The sequence below is a fragment of the Schistocerca gregaria genome, chromosome X (genome assembly GCF_023897955.1).
Source record: "Schistocerca gregaria isolate iqSchGreg1 chromosome X, iqSchGreg1.2, whole genome shotgun sequence".
Taxonomy (NCBI): domain Eukaryota; kingdom Metazoa; phylum Arthropoda; class Insecta; order Orthoptera; family Acrididae; genus Schistocerca; species Schistocerca gregaria.
Genome location: NC_064931.1, coordinates 493,343,242 through 493,359,296, shown reverse-complemented (window position 1 = coordinate 493,359,296; position 16,055 = coordinate 493,343,242). Strand labels below are relative to the sequence as shown.

The 16,055-nt window shown below is 44.3% G+C and overlaps 1 non-coding gene across 1 annotated transcript; it reads right to left on the bottom strand.

The window, feature by feature from the left end:
• Positions 1-690: 690 nt before the first annotated feature.
• On the bottom strand, positions 691-765 carry Trnas-cga (transfer RNA serine (anticodon CGA)). The gene has a single exon. It is a non-coding gene; the product is annotated as a tRNA-Ser (tRNA).
• Between the last annotated feature and the right edge of the window lie 15,290 nt (positions 766-16,055).

Here is a 16,055-nt window from a genome sequence, read left to right as displayed (position 1 = left end):
GTTGCTGCATATTGAGCTCCTTACTGAGCCACTCACACCTTTAATAATGGATAATTGCTATACATTACCGTCCTCATTGTTGTCGACATTTTGAACAATACCGGAAAGAGTACGAGTCTGCATTTTTTACGTAATGTACTGCACTGGCAAAACAAATTGAACACACTGTCATAAAAGTAAATTTATTTTACCTGAGGGTTGTTGCATTACTCTTTGTTTTGTGTTACACATCTTGGTGATTGCATATTACAGGCTTTTTGACTGCTGCAAAGGTATTTTCACAGAAACAAAGTTAACTGGGATAAAAAGCCGAAAAAATTATTAATTTATAATGAGCTACTGGTGACCACGGATCCCTTACGCCAAAATACCAATAAAATATCGTGGAACAACGTCAGATATTTTGTCAGTGGAGTTCGGCTTCCCCCTACATAGGTACAAACGAAAGGGGCGAGACGAGGACAATGAAACAAACACATAATCGTAATAAACATAGTTACAGACACCAACGGTTCTTCCCGATACGACGTACTGTGACTGAATACATAAACGCCTTATAATACTGTTCCCTACGATTCAAACGACAGATACGCACTTGAGGACCAACACTTCATACAAGTTCCCAGAATGAGATTTTCACTCTGCAGCGGAGTGTGCGCTGATATGAAACTTCCTGGCAGATTAAAACTGTGTGCCGGACCGAGACTCGAACTCGGGACCTTTGCCTTTCGCGGGCAAGTGCTCTACCAACTGAGCTACCCAACCACTCCGCTGCAGAGTGAAAATCTCATTCTGGAACCATCCCCCAGGCTGTGTCTCCGCAATATCCTTTCTTTCAGGAGTGCTAGTTCTGCAAGGTTCGCAGAACAGCTTCTGTAAATTTTGGAAGGTAGGAGTCGAGGTACTGGGAGAAGTAAATCTGTGAGGAAGGGGCGTGAGTCGTGCTTGGGTAGCTCAAATGGTAGAGCACTTGCCCGCGAAAGGCAAAGGTCCCGAGTTCGAGTCTCGGTCCGGCACACAGTTTTAATCTGCCAGGAAGTTTCACTTCATAAAAGTGTTGGCATGGCCATCGTTCATGTGAATGTGGCTGCAGAAAGTCTCCTCACCGATGCCAGTACACGTTCAAGAACCCCACACGAGTGCCGAATGCGTTGACAACCATTGGCAATACGTTCCCTGACTTCATCGACACTATAAAGAGGGCTGGAAAACGTCAGAGCGTTTAAATGTCCCCAAAGAAAAAACCAGTCAGTTCAAGTCGCGGACCTGGGAGGTCATGGTTTTGGCGACGAGCCCCGACAGACTCACTCTAGTGTCGAAACGCCAATTACCAGTAGTTGGGTATCCGGAATGATGATAAAATCAAACGAGGACAGTTTATCACTTTGTAATTTACGGCTCACTTGCGGTATTTCGAAACTAAAGAATCTCCGATATTAAGTATTGTAACTTTGGCGTAACTGTACTTGTGCATACGTCGTGTTGGGAAAGCCATTGGTTATCAGACCTATGTTTATTAGAATTATTTGCTTGTTTATGTGATCTGTACTTGCCCCGTTGGTTTTTACTCCTATATATCCACGGAGTCACCTGCTCTGTAGAACCAGAAAGTCCGATAATGCGATATTGTAGTTGTCTGTTCCGCGGGCGTGAGAGCAAACGGTGCAGAAAGCAACAATGAGGTGAGTTTATTAACAAAGGAAATAAATCCCCTGAATGTGTCTGACTATGAATATTTGCGAATAGAGCCGTCTACATCGCTTAATATAAATTATTGATATATTTTCTTTTGTTACGTTTTGACTATGGTAGTAGCCGTAGGCTGTTCTGGCCAAAATACATCCAGTGATATAAGCTGCTCAGAGCATACTGGATTTTCACGACATTGCATACAAACAGGCCGCAGGGTTGTTTAGGAGCAAAATTTATCCCAACTTGATAGCAACGCCTCAAGTAAATCTCCAGAGCCCAGAAGCCGCCCCTCCGGTACCCAGAGGATAACTCGCGCAGGAGAAACTTTCTGCCCCGCCAGTTACGCACGTACAGCAACAAGTTTGACTCCGTCACCGGTCCCCACAGACCTTCAGCAGGTAGTTAACTAACTCCGGAAACAACATTCCGGCCACGAGTGCAAGGAAAGGAATAGCGAGAATTGAATCAATACTTTAGTCTTGTACAGCGCATATGACAATTTTTGGTTGTCAAACAATAAAAACTAACCACCCTCAGTGCAATTTATATACAGCAGAAATCAAAAAATGCCGTAAAGCGTTTTAATCGATAAATTCATCAGTACTGGCGTGCGAATAGTATTACGGATAGTAAATCCATAAATTTAGTTGCTGTATCTAGCACAGCGTAGTACCATAAATGCTCTTACTGTGAATGCACTCGTCTGTGCGCCTTGCCTCAATGGCGATGTTCACTGACAGTATACTACAGAGGAAAGCGTGCTCAAATGAACATGGTAAACCTAAGAGTTGTCAAAGAACAAAAAGTATTTATATGTGCTACTGCTGTAACATGTTTCTTTACCATGGAATGCTATTATACACGGAGATGAAACAATTGGTTACAGGATATACTCACTTTTATTAAAAATGGTTTAGAAAAGTAACTCGAACTATCGCTTTGTGGAATAAGGAAGCCCAGATCACTTAATACATGTTCATTTCTTACGCACTGATGATGGCGGGAGCAGAAACGTCGTAATAAATGAAAGTATATCAAGCGTTCTACATGGCTTTATTCGTAAGAAAGATATCAATATGATACGTATAGGCATGATGTTGCAGCATGCAACAAACCTATCCCTCCGTCAAATCTACACTCTGTATATGTCCGTACCTCGTCAATCCGAATAGTTTCTAGTCTGGATTGATAAAACAGAGATAGTAGCTTTACTGCTTCAGGAATTCTCCATAATCTCCCTCTATTTGATTACAATGCACAGAATGTTCATACAACCATGTGAAACTGTAGGAAAAATCCTTCTTCGGCCTGTCTGTTGCTCAAATAGTGCGTCACATTGGCTTGAATGTTGGTCATATCGTCAAAGCATTGCCCTTCATATGAATTACTGCACTTTATCGTTTGTGGTAGGTTCGTACGGGTAACACCACGTCTTCTCAGAAGCACACCTCGATAACTGTGCGATCATCGTGGCGGATTGCTAATCGAAGGGACCTGCATCTGATTTCCGGCTGGATCGGAGATTTTCTCCGCTCGGAGACTGAGTATTGTGTTGTCTTTACGTTAGTACCGTCATAATTGACGTACCATTTTTGTGATAGTATTATAAACACGTCTGAAAGCCAATACATTAAAAAAAGTCTTGTCACCAGTGATGGTTGTTTCCAGAAAAGAACTGTCTGCGTTTAGCATTTCACTCCAATTGTGACAGGCGTCCAAGTGACATTTTTGTTCTGGAGTCAATGTGTGCGGAAGAAACTGTGCACAAACTTATCTCTTCTTTAAAATTTACTGGACAAGATATTGAACTTTTGATTTAGAGATGTTCCATTGCAATTTGTGACAACAACGTTGACAAACTGCAGTCGCACATCCACGACTTAACACAGCCTTCAGTTGCCTGGACTAATGCACATCTGCTATTTACGGTTGTTAGTTCAAGCTAACACTGTCGATACTGCGCTAACACGCTTGTACGCCAGAATCAAAAGCAGTCTCTGAAATTTTTAAACGGGTCATGTAGAAAGGGCGGTAGAAAGCTCCATCCGTGAAAACACATCTGTCTAGGTTTCTGATAGACTAAAATATATCTGGTCGGACGGAGAACACGAGGCTGTGGTCAAGGAGAGGAGAGTAGCACTTAGAACGTATAAGGAACAAGCGACAGAGTAAAATTTTCTGAATCAGAATAGAATACAGGCCAAAATGAAGCGATTGTCTTTTTAAGAGAAAAGAAAAAAAAGAGAGAGAGAAGATGAATAATAAGAGGGAAACCTGACGAAACCTTTGTAACATCTTCTCGAAATAACCTGCAAAAATTATTTTGGGAAAATTTTAAAGGAATAAGATGCTTCAGCACGGAAATTTCAAACGTATACCGCCCAGTCCGGAGTACATCCAGTGCGCAGTACTAAAACATCTGCTGGGGAAGGAGGAATCCGTTAATGTACGTCATAAATAATTAATGAACTAATAAAGCCTATAGCCCAGAGTTAATGACGGCTAGTGTTATACCAAAGCAAAAACCTAGGAAGCAACCAAAATGTGCTTCGTTGTACACGCTTATCACACTACTTCTGTATATGACACTGTAAAGTCTGATCAAATAAACTAGAATGCTCGGTTGAGAATCATAAACATTTCCTATCTGGGTAAACTGGAATCAGAAAGGGGAAGCGGACAAATGAGACACTTATTCCTTTTGTGACCGACTTACGGGGAGCACCTATGGCGAGAATAAATACCTGTTAACAGTTCTGACAGGGATCAAAAACGTATGTGTATATCAACCCCTGCTGGCCGAAAAGATCAGAAATCAACGCGTTCCGTGTCTGTTTATCTACAAGCTCTGGTTCGTACTGAACGTAGGAGCCTGATCATGCCAAAAAATAGACACTGTTGGTCCAAAGAAACAAATAAACGTCTTCGTCAAGATTCCGTCCTATCTCGTTTGCTGTTCGACCCATTCTTAGCAGGCATCCGTACAAATATACACTCTAACATAAAAAAAAAGTACGACAACGAAGTTATGCCAGTGGGGCGGAAATAGGTATATGTGATTTACTTGTGCAGGCAAATAAATAATTACAATTGCAGAAAAATTGGGTGATTTATTCAAGAAAAAGTTTCAGAAATTGAACAAGTCAAAAGCGCGTGGTTCCACCTCTTTTTCTCGTGCAAGCAGTTATTCTGCTCCGTATTGATTGATAGAGTTGTTAGATGTCCTCATGAGGGATATCATGCCAGGTTCTGTCCAGGAGGGGCATTAGAACGTCAAAAAACCCAGCTTCCCATAACGCTCCAAACGTTCTCAATTGCTGAGAGATTCGGCGACCTGGCCAAATACGGTTTTACAAGCACGAAGAAAAGTAATAGAAAATCTCTCCATGTAGGGGGGGGGGGGGGGGAGGGTATTATCTTGCTCGAATGTAAGCGCAGGATGTCTCCCTATGAAGGGCAACAAAACGGGGCGTAGAATATCGTCGACGTACCGCTATGATGCAAGGGCGCCACGGACGACAACCAAATGACCTGCCCTGAACGGTAATGGCAGCCCAGACCATCACTCCTGGTTGCCGGACCGTATGGTGAGCGACAGCAAGGGTGGTGTCCCAGCGTGAGACACGTCTTCGGCCTGGAATCTCATTGACTGGAGTAGAAATGTCTTCAGTGATGAGCCCCGCTTCGAACTCAGCCTCGATGACCAGCGGTGATCGAAATTTCAAAGCAGCAGGATGGTGTGTCAACCGAAATCCCGAAAAAATCAAAAAAGCAGGACGCAGTTGTGATAGAACTTACCGAAATTTCGGAAAGACAATACAAGATAGTGAAGAATTTACCTGCTGAAATATCACAGTTGAAAAGAGCAAACGCCAATATATCGGAGGCGGTGTAAAAACTTTGCGGCCTTGCTGAAATGTAATGCTTCCAAATTTTTAATGTGGACATTTTTAGAGCTTTTTAAATGGGACAAACGTTATTAATATTCTACATCTTTATTCTTCATGTCTACATATTCGTAGCCCTCTGTCGCCACAGGGCTCCGATTTGTAGCAAGCAACATGGTGGTATGTAACGTACCTACGTGGGAGCGTGAGAAACAATGTGCTATGATCTCAAGATTTGTATTCGAAGAGTTCATCCACACCTGGAGCATCCTCTCCTTCAGCATGACAATCCCAGCCACACTCAAGCGCTGCGACGTCTGCAACAACCCGACGTCTTGGCATCACTGTCATCGATCACCCTCCAGGCAGTGCCGACTTGGCCCCATCCGATTTTCAACAGTTTTCAAAATTTAACGAACGTCTTCGAGAACTTCACTTTGATAGTGATGCAGCCGTGCAAGCAAAGGTGAGGTTGTGGCTCAGTCAACAAAGTCAAACATTCTACAATGATGGTATCACTAAACTGGAGCTCATCACCAGTCGACTGGTTGAGCACTAAGCACATAGTAAAGACGTTGAATGTTTATGGCCAAAAGATAAGTTTTGCCATGGAGACGCGGTGACGTGGGCCACTAAACATGACTCCTGCAAAACATACAATGAGTCTGAGAAAGCATTTCTGGAGAAGCATTGGTCTACCGAAGTCCAAGAACGACTTCATAAGGAAGTGTTCAATTTTGGGCCTTTCTGCCTGGCAGGAAAGTTTAGAAAAAATTGTTCAAATGTCTCTGAGTACTATGTGACTTAACATCTGAGGTCATCAGCCCCTAGACTTAGAACTACTTAAACCTAATTAAGCTAAGGACAGCACACACACCCATGTCCGAGGCAGGATTCGAAACTGCTACCGTAGCAGCAGCGCGGTTTCGGACTGAAGCGCCTAGAACGGCCACAACGGCCGGCGGAAAGATTATACAAATAGTCTAGAAATGTATTAACAAGACAAAATACTGGGATAATCACATCTCACAGAGATGTGCTACATGTATTAAAGATGGAAATGCTGGTACACATTAGAGAAAAATTAATCACTGTGTCAGAAATGAATTTGGAATAATTTGTATAAGTATTAAACTCCATGGGTTTGACACAGGAAGATGCAAAAGCCGCAAGCAGAAATGTATGATTTAATATCAATGGTAGTGATAACCATATTTCTGTATAGAATAATCGTGCCGGTCACATCAGACAAAATAGCGTACCGGGAGACCAGCGCAGAGTGTGTGACAGTCTGCAACAAAATCGGAACAACTCCTTTAACAGGCATAAGCAAGAAAAAAGGCGCTATAACCGGTACAGTCCAGGATATTTAAACGCAAGGAACAAAGTAATCATAATTCGTATAGTTTAGTTTCATAGGAGAACTGGCAGACGATATGTATCGTCTGTACTCATCTAATACGGAAAAGTAGACCTGACCATGTTTAGCCTTGAAACGACACTCGATGGATTGGATGTAGTCAGAGATCAATCGATACATACAATATGATTAGAGAACGGACATTATCAGGCATGAGTTGTAATCTGATGGCACTAAGTGCGACAGTCGACCCATTAATACGTTGCAGTCCACTGCGAATATGTTCGCAGGCAACATTTTAACGGCCGTGGTATTAGATATAGGTGCTGCAGTTAGCTGTCTCTGATCATTTTTATCACAACATATGCAAGAATATGCATGTACCAGCCTTTCGCGTTTGAAATTGCAATATACTGGGAGCAACAGACACCAGGTCCCCCAACACTGTATGGCAAGATTGCATACCGCTTCGCCTAAGAAATGTAGCTCTATTATGTACATTCTTAGCAATAGATTTATTGATGGTAGATTTCATCCTAATTTTGAAGTTTCTGTGCGAAACAAACGCTATGATCGACCTTTCGGCTGCGAGACGGCAATTTGATGTTGGCAACGTTAAGGTATTGATAGAACTGCTGAAAACCAACGTAGGTGATGGTAAGTATTGCCAAGGTTTAAAAATTTCATAATTCAGATGGTTGAAATAGCTCTGAGCACTATGGGACTTAACTTCTGAGGTTATCAGCCCCCTGAACTTAGAACTAGTTAAACCTAACTAACCTAAGGACATCACACACATCCATGCCCGAGGCAGGATTCGCGCGGTTCCAGACTGTAGCGTCTAGAACCGCTCGGCCATATCGGGTGGCTAAAAATTTCAAACGATAAACAGTGGGATTAGCTGTATGGACAGGCAGCAGCCAGAATCGACCCGCATGACTAGTATTAAGGAACAGTAATGTAAGAGTACACATTCTTGACCATTGAGTGTGCACTTCACTGGGAATATGTCCTTTATCTGTTCCCGATGAGTATTACGAACCGATTACTAAACGATTGAACTACGGCGCTACACCCCTTGAAGTAAAAGTAAAGGCGGTAGCGCTAGCCAGGAATCATCCAAATTGGAACTTACAAACACTGCAAAAGAATGGAGCAACAACAGACCTGAAAAGGAAGAAGTACTTGAAATTGTGAGAAAGTGATATCGTTAAAAGAGGGACAAGATACGACAAATACCAGGCGATAAATAAGTGGACATACGATCGATTTGTCGAATCTCGTTGTCGTAACGAGAATGTAACAAAGACGATATTTCAGGAGTGTGCTGCAAGTGCAGTATACGGCCAACGAGGATTTTACGTTTGCTGCATTATTATCTTGGGCAAGAAATTTCTAATCTGAGTAAAAATTTGTCAAAGGCACGTCACTATATACGTCTCTCATGAGGAGGTACAAAATATAGAAGATATACAGAAAATGGCGGCTCTTTTCAGCACGCAAACGGCGTCACTTTAACCGATTTTAATCGTGATTACGTGATCAACACCGATCAAACAGGATGGGAGTATCGGGTGAACATTCGACGGACGTTATCGCATAAGGGAGAAAAAGGAGCCCTTGTCGCAGTTGGTAGTAAAAACAAACGAACACATTGGTACACGGCGCAATATGCCATCACAGCCTCTGGAAGAGTGTTGCCTATGGTTTACCTGTATTTTCAAGAAACTAATGTTACATTTGGTCCTCGGTTTATAGAAGAGGTCAATCGTTTAACTGACTCATTCAAAAATGTTTACCTTACTTGCTATAAATCCGGGAAACTGACGAATGCGATTTACAGAACATTTCTTGAGAATTCTTTAAAGCCAAACGCTTCTGATAACAAGTTTTGTCTAATATTGGATTCCTGGAGTGGACAAATTAATACTACAATATATGATACTATGTTTATAGATGACGATGGTCAGCCGACGTGCACAGTAAAAGTAATACCGCCAAACTGCACACCTGTGTGCCAGCCGTGTGATGTTTATTTCTATCGCCAGGTTAAAAACTTTATTTCCAGGCTTCAGAATTGCAGTGTGCTTCTGGAAACCCAGCGGGAATCGCACAAACGCACGGATGCAATAACTATTCACAGCATAACTCATAACCAACTTTCAGCACCGATTTTTCAGGCAATGATATCGTATGCGTGGTACGCATCAAAATTAATTACCGAAAAACACGTATTTTTAAATGTAAACCAAGTTTGTTTTCCGCCGAACAGTGTAGCTGTCGAGAGATTGCATTCATTAGATGTTCTTGGTGCAGTGAGTATATTTCTTTCGAATGTTTATATGACAAGTGCCATCCATCTAGTTGTTCGAAGAAAAGTGAGGACACGTAACAGTTACTGGAAGAGCCATTGTAAAGCGACCTGGAGTAACATTTTAGTCGTTTACTACCCCAAGAGGTTTGAGAAATTTATTTGCCTACCTTATTATTATCATTGCTTATTGATTTACTTACCTTATTAACCCTCCTATCCCTATCAATTGACATATGGAAAAATACAAACGAAAAGAAGAATATCCGCGAACTTTCTTCGAGATTCGAACCCAGGTTCGTCGATTCCCAGCCAGTTACCTTTTTTTCCTTCCATTTTGTTCTATATAGTTCTTTGCGTTTTCATCTGAGCGGACGTCGCAAGACATCCGTTCAAGTTGATCGTTGATTCCTTGACTCAGTTTTGTTTATTACAGAGAGTACGCAGCAGCTCTCTGACCGAACACGTTGAGCTACCGTGCCGGCGAAAAAATACAAACGAAAAGAAGAATATTCGCGAAGTTTCTCCGATTCCCAGCCAGTTACCTTGGCCGTTGCGCTAACGGTGCTATCGGCGAAAGCGTTTTCCATGTGGGAACAGAAGCGGCAATTGTAAAAGTTTCTTACCTCGATTTCTGGAAAAGTATGCGTTTTCGGACCCCATACCTGATGATGAAAAATGCTCTATTTACAATTATCTGTCGATCCCGCCAGTTTTGAGTCGATTGCTCGTCGTAAGCATTAGGGGTGATTTTCTCAAAAAAAGCGATGGTGTTGACCCAAAACATCTTAGATTCCTTCGTTTTAGGTTGTACACAAACGACCTGCCAAATCTGAGCCGAGTCAGTTGGCCGTGTGTGAGGCCTTCCTCTTGTCAGGCCAGCGAACACTCTCGCCGCGACGCACTTCACACCACCACGGCGATACAGGCGTATTCCATCCGTTCGCAACTTAAGTCCGTAGCAAGTGCACAGCTAATATTAGAAGCGCATCAGAGCACTCGCCGTCTCAACGAACACCGTCCAACCTTGTTTCTCTCTGGAGCTCGCTTAACAAGCGAACACTATTGAGCATTTGCTCCCCTCGATCATGTCCTGTGGTCGTAACCAAAGAGTTGACCACTGCCGATATACAATGAAAAGAGAAAGAAACCGGTACACTTGCCTAATATCGTGTAGGGCCCCCGCGAGCACGCAGATGTGCCGCAACATGACATGGCATGGACTCGACTAATGACTGAAGTACCAGTCATCAAGGGTACACGAGTGGGCCTTCGGCTCCGAAAGCCCATATCGATGATGTTTCGTTGAATAACTAGCGGGCTGACACTTGTTTATGACCCAGCACTGAAGTCTGCAGCAATTTGCGGAAGGGCTGCAGTTCTGTCACGTTGAACGATTCTCTTCAGTCTTCATTGGTCCCGTTCTTTCAGGATGTTTTTTTCCGGCAGCACCGATGTCGGCGATTCGATGTTTTACCGGATTCCTGGTATTCACGAGACGCTCGTGAAATAGTAGAACGGAAAATCCGCACGTCATCGCAATCCCGGAGATGTTGTGTCCATCGCTCGTGCGTCGACTATAACTTAAATCTTGATAACCTGTCATCGTAGAAGCAGTAACCACTCTAACAACTACGCCAGACACTTGTCTTATATAGGCGTTGCCGACCACAACGCTGTATGTTGACTGTATTTGAATTCGCATTCCTGTACCAGTTACTTTGGCGCTTCAGTGTATGAGACGTAGAAGATAATCACGCAAAGGTAAATCGACCTGTCTCGCCACGGCTCAAACATGTCATACAGAAAATTTATGTAACGGGACACTTTCCATGTAGTGTGGAAAAGTAGATTTATATTTATGGGACGGAAACTAACTAAGTAGCAGCAGAGTCGTACACGCTGCCACATTTACCTGCCCGACGCCGCCAGCGGCCGACCGCTCCGTTCTGCTGCCCACACTGCGGGCAATTGTGCTCAACTGTACCTGGAATAGGCTCGTCGGGTACCGGCCGAGATCGGGAGTCATCAGGGCTCGGTGCAACAAGGGAACGGGCAGTGCTGGGAAGGCAGGAATGACTGGCTACACGCGAGCGAATTTGCTTTCTGAATCGTCGGCACTCCTCTGAAAATCGTGAAGGTTTGATATACTAGGAAAAGGGCATTCTTGATCCTATGTAAAGAAAAACAACTTGTAATACAAAATAATACACTCCTGGAAATTGAAATAAGAACACCGTGAATTCATTGTCCCAGGAAGGGGAAACTTTATTGACACATTCCTGGGGTCCGATACATCACATGATCACACTGACAGAACCACAGGCACATAGACACAGGCAACAGAGCAGGCACAATGTCGGCACTAGTACAGTGTATATCCACCTTTCGCAGCAATGCAGGCTGCTATTCTCCCATGGAGACGATCGTAGAGATGCTGGATGTAGTCCTGTGGAACAGCTTGCCATGCCATTTCCAACTGGCGCGTCAGTTGGACCAGCGTTCGTGCTGGACGTGCAAACCGCGTGAGACGACGCTTCATCCAGTCCCAAACATCCTCAATGGGGGACAGATCCGGAGATCTTGCTGGCCAGGGTAGTTGACTTACACCTTCTAGAGCACGTTGGGTGGCACGGGATACATGCGGACGTGCATTGTCCTGTTGGAACAGCAAGTTCCCTTGCCGGTCTAGGAATGGTAGAACGATGGGTTCGATGACGGTTTGGATGTACCGTGCACTATTCAGTGTCCCCTCGACGATCACCAGAGGTGTACGGACAGTGTAGGAGATCGCTCCCCACACCATGATGCCGGGTGTTGGCCCTGTGTGCCTCGGTCGTATGCAGTCCTGATTGTGGCGCTCACCTGCACAGCGCCAAACACGCATACGACCATCATTGGCACCAAGGCAGAAGCGACTCTCATCGCTGAAGACGACACGTCTCCATTCGTCCATCCATTCGCGCCTGTCGCGACACCACTGGAGGCGGGCTGCACGATGTTGGGGCGTGAGCGGAAGACGGCCTAACGGTGTGCGGGACCGTAGCCCAGCTTCATGGAGACGATTGCGAATGGTCCTCGCCGATACCCCAGGAGCAACAGTGTCCCTAATTTGCTGGGAAGTGGCGATGCGGTCCCCTACGGCACTGCGTAGGATCCTATGGTCTTGGCGTGCATCCGTCCGTCGCTGCGGTCCGGTCCCAGGTCGACGGGCACGTGCACCTTCCGCCGACCACTGGCGACAACATCGATGTACTGTGGAGACCTCACGCCCCACGTGTTGAGCAATTCGGCGGTACGTCCACCCGGCCTCCCGCATGCCCACTATACGCCCTCGCTCAAAGTCCGTCAACTGCACATACGGTTCACGTCCACGCTGTCGCGGCATGCTACCAGTGTTAAAGACTGCGATGGAGCTCCGTATGCCACGGCAAACTGGCTGACACTAACGGCGGCGGTGCACAAATGCTGCGCAGCTAGCGCCATTCGACGGCCAACACCGCGGTTCCTGGTGTGTCCGCTGTGCCGTGCGTGTGATCATTGCTTGTACAGCCCTGTCGCAGTGTCCGGAGCAAGTATGGTGGGTCTGACACACCGGTGTCAATGTGTTCTTTTTTCCATTTCCAGGAGTGTATATGCAAACAGTAATGCGTAATACAGTCATGAGCATAGTGCAAGCGACTTTATATTGGTTTATACAATTCATCCTTCCTTTTTCCACTTCTTTCTTTACCTTCCACATTTGTGAACTCTTTTCTGAAACTTGATCTCAAATTTTATAGCTAACTTTTTATTACACTTTGGTCTACAGATGGAATATTATCTAGAAATGTTTAAACGATCTCTTCATACATCACAAACAATGGCTCTGAGCACTATGGGACTTAACCTCTGAAGTCATCAGTTCCCTAGAACTTAGAACTACTTAAACCTAACTAACCTAAGGACATCACACACATCCATGCCCGAGGTAGGATTCGAACCTGCGACCGTAGCGGTCGCGCATACATCTCATTTTTTTTTATATATTCTTGTTCGTGTAATGTCCCTGAATTATTTTCCAGAAAATGATGTCTTCTACGGTACAATTTTATAAGTTTTTCGGTGTGATCAGTGATCCACTTCTTAGCCATACTGGAAGCAACTAGAGCTTACTGTCACCTATAAACCAAGGGCAAGTCATGTATTCTCTGCACGTGATCTGTCCCGTTGTTGCAGAAATCTGCACGTGTGTGAGCAGTTAATATGGCAGGGTTGTTTGTTCCGACAACTGCAGCTGAAGACCGCAAGGTCGCGTCTCCAATAATGCACAGATAAAGACTGCAGGTGTTCCAGAATTTGTCGCTAACACGCTCGTGTGACTTATGCAGACAATTCGGCGCATGACACGAAGCGATCAGAGCTTAAGCAACTCGTAATTTTTTTGGTCTTCTTGATAGCACGTTTGGGTCATCATACATTACTATTATTATGTCAAGAAAAGATATCAAAAAGCAAAGGACCTCCCAACGTTCAAGCATTAGAAAATGTATGGAACAAAACAAGGACTTTCCCTGAAACTGGATGAAGGAACCTAAACTCGTCTGAAGAAATCAGGAGATATCATGGTATGGCAAAACTTAACACTGGTTGCACATAATCATAAAAAATCTGTAGGTCTTGTAGAATGAAGTAGCTATCGCAAGTTATTAGCTTTCCGTAGTGGTACTGGCAGTACCCTGTAGCGATGCTTCAATACCGGAAGAGCTTCGCCTAGTCGTCAGATCAGTAGTAGCAGCAACCTACCGGCGTTAGGAAAATCCTTTGTGCTGGAGAAGTGTGCAAGAATGTGTGCAACAGATTTACGGCCGTTCAGAACAGTCGCAGGGCCGCGCATGATTAGCCGAGCGATCCCGCGGAGGTTCGAGTGCTCCCTCGGGCATGGGTGTGTGTGTTTGTCTTTAGGATACTTAAGGTTAAGTAGTGTGTAAGTTTAGGGACTGATGATCCTAGCAGTTAAATCCCATAAGATTTCACACACATTTGAACATTTCTTTTTGAACAGCCGCAGGAGAAGCCTTTCAAGATCTTGCACAGAGACTGGTAGAAAAAGGAGCACAGTACCAAAGTATTGCAAGTGCAAGATACGTGCTTCCTGATCGATAATTTCTCGCAATGTAATATATATGTAATTGAATTCCAAGCAAACGGTTCAATAGCCATATCCTGTTACATGGTTTACGTTTCAGCTGTATCAAATCGAAAGGGCTGATGAAGACTTTTGCACGGTGGGTACGTCTAGTATGCATTATTAAAGTATTTACTCTATTTTGTTTACCTACAAGTTTTCATTATAGAATTAACTGGCTCGACACTTTCTTGGAATTCGGTGAGAGGTATACGATTGCTTTGAATGACATATACCTTTGAAGTCAGGAACCACAAAAGTTAAAGACAGTCTCGAATTACTTTTGACGAGACGTTTTCTCCTGTATTTATTTTTTATGCACGTGTATGAAATAAAAAAACTTTTCTCCCGAATATATGGACGAGATAGCTAATAAATTTGTTACCACCTTATTTGAAAGCACTGGAACTCCGCCTTTAAGCCTAACCGGAAACTTAACGGTGACAAAGGGTTATATCGTTTCTGTAACTTTAAGTGTCCGCCCCGAGAGCTGAGTGGTCGGAGTGACGGATTGCCGTCCTACGGGCCCGGCTTCGATTCCCGGCTGGGTCGGAGATTTTCTCCGCTCAGGGACTAGGTGTTGTGTTGTCTTCATCATCACTTCATCCCCATCTCGCGTGCAGGTCGCTCAATGTGGTGTCGAATACAATAAGACCTGCATCAAGGCGGCCGGACCTGCCCCGCAAGGGGCCTCTCGGGCAATGACGCCAAACGCTCATTTCCCTTTTGTAACTTTAAGTTACTGGAAGTTTCGAGAAGCTGCTCATTTTAATTCACACTTCATGTGGATTTCATAATTATTGTCTCTTCAATGAGATTGCGAATCCAGTCGTTATTACTAGACAGAGGCGGAAACAATATTTGAAACTTTTCCAAGCCCCTTCAAAGGTTCTATAACTATGTTCTTAACGTTTTAACCTGAAGTAAGAAAAATGTCTGCTAGCATATCGCAAAGGGAGTCTAAGTGGTGTGTCGTCCGAACGAGACACAGCCAGGGCAAAAGCACCACAGGCGCAAAGATGCGAGCTAGTGCCAGTGCCATAGAGACTCGCCGCTTGCTCGAGTTCCACCAGCGCCACAAGTGGCGCTGAGGATGAAGATATCGACTTCGCCTCGGCCAGTTGCCGGCCGAGTACAGTCCGGCAATGACCGAAGGACAACGGAAAGAAACCTACTCGGAAGACAGAAGAACAGCCCACGCCCACTTGGTTATAGATCGTCGTCCAGGACTGCCTTAGACAGCGAACGTCGTTTTGTGAACTCTTAGAAGTGAACAGACAGTTGTTGTAAATTGCAATTGCTATGTACGTTGAAGTTTACCTACGATTATTTGCACTTAGCGATTGAGGGCCTTTTTTGTGTTACATTACAAGCAGTGTTGCAGACTTCATTATTCAACAAGTCACAATGATAAGTAAACCTTGTAACTCATTTGTGTGACTTTGTTACTAATTTGTTGGAGTGTTGTAGAATCTTCGTTCTCCTATCCTGTTACCTGACCCTAGGGCATAGATGTGTAATAGTGATGGGAAGAAATTATTTTAGCAGCATACTCACCAGAAGACGTTTCACGAACTCACAAACTCGGCCGATCGTAACACCAGTAGCAACTAGGCCTCCACAGCAGTAGCGACGGGG